The sequence below is a fragment of the Anopheles moucheti genome (assembly GCF_943734755.1).
Source record: "Anopheles moucheti chromosome X unlocalized genomic scaffold, idAnoMoucSN_F20_07 X_unloc_15, whole genome shotgun sequence".
In the NCBI taxonomy this organism is placed as follows: Eukaryota; Metazoa; Arthropoda; class Insecta; order Diptera; family Culicidae; genus Anopheles; species Anopheles moucheti.
The window spans coordinates 165,001-170,000 of record NW_026453521.1 but is presented as its reverse complement, the minus strand read 5'-3'; the positions used below and the strand labels follow the sequence as shown (position 1 = coordinate 170,000).

Sequence of the window (5,000 nt, the reverse complement as noted above, 5' to 3'; positions counted from 1 at the left end):
AGTACTCTTGTCCATGATTTTCGTGTGCTTCTAGAGGTTTGGTCCGATTTTCAGTACTCTTGTCCATGCTTTCACATGCTCTGATAGGTAGGTTCGTTCTCAGTTATCCCTGTGTTCATGGTTTTCGTGTGCTTCCACAGGTTTGGTCCGTGTTTTTGAGTACTCTTGTCCATGATTTTCGTGTGCTTCTAGAGGTTTGGTCCGATTTTCAGTACTCTTGTCCATGCTTTCACATGCTCTGATAGGTAGGTTCGTTCTCAGTTATCCCTGTGTTCCTGGTTTTCGTGTGCTTCGATTCGTTCACTCTATTACTCTTGTCTTTGGTTTTCGTTTGCTTCGATTCGTTCACTCCATTACTCTTGTCTGTGGTTTTTCGTTTGCTTCGATTCGTTCAGTCCATTACTCTTGTATGTGATTTTCGTTTGCTTCGATTCGTTCAGTCCATTACTCTTGTGTGTGGTTTTCGTTTGCTTCGATTCGTTCAGTCCATTACTCTTGTGTGTGGTTTTCGTTTGCTTCGAGTCGTTCAGTCCATTACCCTTGTCTATGATTTTCGTTTGCTTCGAGTCGTTCAGTCCAATACTTACCCTTGTCTATGATTTTCGCTCTAAGCCCAGTCGCCCTGCGCTCTGGAAATCACATTCCAACTCTATCACCGATAGCGCTCACACCTTGGAAACCACATTTCACCCAGGGGACCTTAGGGTGGATTTTGAGCCTTTCGGGATTGCGAAACCATCATTTAACACTCTAAACTTAATTTCCGCAATCCCAGACGCACTTTCCATATGGTCTCCAAAAATGCGTGTGAGCTGACCTGGTCCCTTATAATAGGCAATGAACACGATTTTGGCAAAATATTTTTTTCAAAATTTTTTGACTCACCGGGTAAAATCGAATTTACTTGGGAAAAATGTTCTAGCAGGGGCCCTCCCATACAAATTTTTTTCTTCTCAAAAATGATTTTCGTTTCACTTTTCATACTCAGGGGAGTCTAAAATTGATGTTTTGAGTCACCGTGAAAAAAAAATTTTTTTGACCCGAGCTTGTGTCGGTGACCCAAAATCGACGCACTTGGGAAAAATGTTCTAGCAGGGGCCCTCCCATACAAAAATTTTTTCTTCTCAAAAATGATTTTCGTTTCACTTTTCATACTCAGGGGAGTCTAAAATTGATGTTTTGAGTCACCGTGAAAAAAAAATTTTTTTGACCCGAGCTTGTGTCGGCGACCCAAAATCGACGCACTTGGGAAATATGTTCTAGCAGGGGCCCTCCCATACAAAAATTTTTTCTTCTCAAAAATGATTTTCGTTTCACTTTTCATACTCAGGGGAGTCTAAAATTGATGTTTTGAGTCACCGAGAAAAAAAAATTTTTTTGACCCGAGCTTGTGTCGGCGACCCAAAATCGACGCACTTGGGAAAAATGTTCTAGCAGGGGCCCTCCCATACAAAAATTTTTTCTTCTCAAAAATGATTTTCGTTTCACTTTTCATACTCAGGGGAGTCTAAAATTGATGTTTTGAGTCACCGAGAAAAAAAAATTTTTTTGACCCGAGCTTGTGTCGGCGACCCAAAATCGACGCACTTGGGAAAAATGTTCTAGCAGGGGCCCTCCCATACAAAAATTTTTTCTTCTCAAAAATGATTTTCGTTTCACTTTTCATACTCAGGGGAGTCTAATATTGAAGTTTTGAGTCACCGTGAAAAAAATTTTTTTTTGACTCACCGGGTAAAATGGTCGCACTTGGTAAAAATGTTCTAGCAGGGGCCCTCCCATACAAAAAATTTTTATTTCTCAAATCGATCCGTGGTTTCACTTTTCATACTCTAGGGCCCATTTGCTTCAACTTTGGAAAAAATTTTCGATGATGAAAAATTTTCACCTTCGACGTCCATCGACCACTCGACCCGAACTTGGTACTTTTGTATGGAGGTACCCGAGTGGTGACTTTTTCATACAAAAATTTTTATTTCTCAAATCGATCCGTGGTTTCACTTTTCATACTCTAGGGCCCATTTGCTTCAACTTTGGAAAAAATTTTCGATGATGAAAAATTTTCGCCTTCGACGTCCATCGACCACTCGACCCGAACTTGGTACTTTTGTATGGAGGTACCCGAGTGGTGACTTTTTCATACAAAAATTTTTATTTCTCAAATCGATCCGTGGTTTCACTTTTCATACTCTAGGGCCCATTTGCTTCAACTTTGGAAAAAGTTTTCGATGATGAAAAATTTTCACCTTCGACGTCCATCGACCACTCGACCTGAACTTGGTACTTTTGTATGGAGGTACCCGAGTGGTGACTTTTTCATACAAAAATTTTTATTTCTCAAATCGATCCGTGGTTTCACTTTTCATACTCTAGGGCCCATTTGCTTCAACTTTGGAAAAAGTTTTCGATGATGAAAAATTTTCACCTTCGACGTCCATCGACCACTCGACCTGAACTTGGTACTTTTGTATGGAGGTACCCGAGTGGTGACTTTTTCATACAAAAATTTTTATTTCTCAAATCGATCCGTGGTTTCACTTTTCATACTCTAGGGCCCATTTGCTTCAACTTTGGAAAACATTTTCGATGATGAAAAATTTTCACCTTCGACGTCCATCGACCACTCGACCCGAACTTGGTACTTTTGTATGGAGGTACCCGAGTGGTGACTTTTTCATACAAAAATTTTTTTGCGAATACGTGTTCGTTCGCGATCATTTAGGCCATGAACCGCAAGTCCGCTGCGATAGAAATAGTGCATTGTAGTTACTCGACGAGAAAAAAAATCGGGACTTAGAAAAAATTTTTGAAAGTCAAATCGTATTGACTTCCAACAGCACCAGATAATAAACACACATCGCCTGTTGCACCACAGATCGCATTTGACTTAACAAATCGCCTGTTGGTACGCACATCACCATCGACTTTACCAATCGCGTTTCGCACCGCTAATCCCACTTGGCGTGGAGCCACGCACATAATGTTGCGAGGAGAGTATTAATCGGGACTTAGCGTTTTAAGCTCGCGAACACTCCACTATGGGAGTGCACGCAAGCACCAACTGTACACACACAACACAACAATCACTCTCGCGAACACTCCATTCCCAAAGTGAACGCGAGCACCAGCAAGCATGGGTCGCCTGAGAGGATCGATGCGAACGCATCTCTACAACTCGCAGCTCCCAGCCTGTAGTCCCGTCGTTTGCGGGCGGTCGAAGGTGTCGAAACTAGTTGTATCCACGGTCGACGGAAACACAGCCACCAGGGTTCCCTGTGGTAAGGTACTTCCACGTGCAGCGTGCTCCCGCCCGTTGCGGCTCAGTCTAGTGCTATAGCGGGGATGAGACGTCAGTGTGCGCGGGGCAGCACCGACGGATCTCGGAGGGTTGTTAAGCCCGCTAGCTTCCGATCACCTAATGGGTTTGAGAAGCGCTATCAGCTCGGATTGGATACGACCTTAGAGGCGTTCAGGCATAATCCAGCGGACGTAGCGTCATACCAAAGTCCGGTCGAACTAGTATTGAGCCAGTGGTCCGTACCTGTGGTTCCTCTCGTACTGCACAGGAATTCCGTTAAGATAGCGGCAAACAGCACACACCAGTAGGGTAAAACTAACCTGTCTCACGACGGTCTAAACCCAGCTCACGTTCCCTTGAAAGGGTGAACAATCCTACGCTTGGTGAATTTTGCTTCACAATGATAGGAAGAGCCGACATCGAAGGATCAAAAAGCCACGTCGCTATGAACGCTTGGCGGCCACAAGCCAGTTATCCCTGTGTGTGACAGCTGTCATAGCAGTGCTCGGACGTGCCTCTGTGTCGCTCCGGTTAAAAGCGGAAAATTCGGGTGTAAAACTTTGCGAAAAGGGCCAAAAAGTGTTTTAATCAGTGTCTTTTAGTGCCTTCTACCCCTGAATGGTGAAATATTAACGAAACAGGACGATGCTCGCCTGATAAAAGCGAAAGAAATCTCTCCCATACATTTTGTATGGGAACAGACCAGTGCTGTTTATACGCAAAATAGGCGATTAAAACATTAAGTGGAACGTTAATTCAGTAGTGGCGTCACTGAAGAACATTATTCCGGTCGGTGGCAGTGTAGAAAACGCCAAAAAACTATAAAATAAGTGCGTGTAAAAATAGCGGCAGAGCGGCGTCAGGTGGATCGTCGCGTGTGGGTGTGCGCTCGAGCGACGCGTTGTGACAGCTCAGAGCTTCTGCTCCACAGCGCCACCTATCCGCGAGGTGGAGAAGCGCGTAGCGACGAAAGCTCCCGAGGCAGTGTATGCGGACGGTATACATTTAGGCGCGAACGCAACGCAGCGGAGACTTAAGCAGGACGGCAGACAGCGAACCCGAAAACAAATTTTTTGAAACATATTTATTTATTTAATAAAATTTGTTGGAGTTTTTGTTTGTTCTTGGGCGATCATCGTGGCGGTCCGCTGCTGGCGTCCCCCCGTGGAGGGGGAGTAAATCCAGCGTAAAGCGCGGACTCCTTTGGACTGGCGATGTCGTACAGTAGTCGGATCCTGCGGTCACGGTCGGGATCGACCGAGAGCCGGCCACCGGTGAGTTCGAAACCGGTGGTGATGCTTAGTCGAGTTACGGAAGGAAAGGCCACAGCCACGAGTGGTGTTGGCCGAGCGAGTGGAGTTGGCACAGCCGTAGCAGCAGCGTCGGTAGTGTCAATGGAAAAGCTCATCGAGCGCTTGGAGGACCAACTGGCCCTCCTCAGAGAACAAATGACGGAGCAAGCGGAGCAGTTCCGCAAGGATTTAGCGGAGCTGCAAGAGAGTCATCGCCATGAGGTCCAGTACCTGCGCGATGAGAATCGAAAGGAGCGGGAGATGGTCTCCGGGCTCTTGACGCAGTTGGTGGCTGCGCAGTCGCAGCTGCAACAACATCAGCAGCAGCAGCAGCAGGCAGTGGGTGCGGTGACGGCTACGGTGGTGCCGTCTCCGGACCAGGAAGGCGGCTCCTGGGCCGAGGTGGTGCGCCG

At 46.0% G+C, this 5,000-nt stretch overlaps 1 pseudogene; it reads right to left on the bottom strand.

The window, feature by feature from the left end:
- Nucleotides 1-3,116: 3,116 nt before the first annotated feature.
- The window catches only part of LOC128307758 (uncharacterized), a 6,649-nt pseudogene continuing 4,765 nt past the window's right edge, over nucleotides 3,117-5,000 (bottom strand).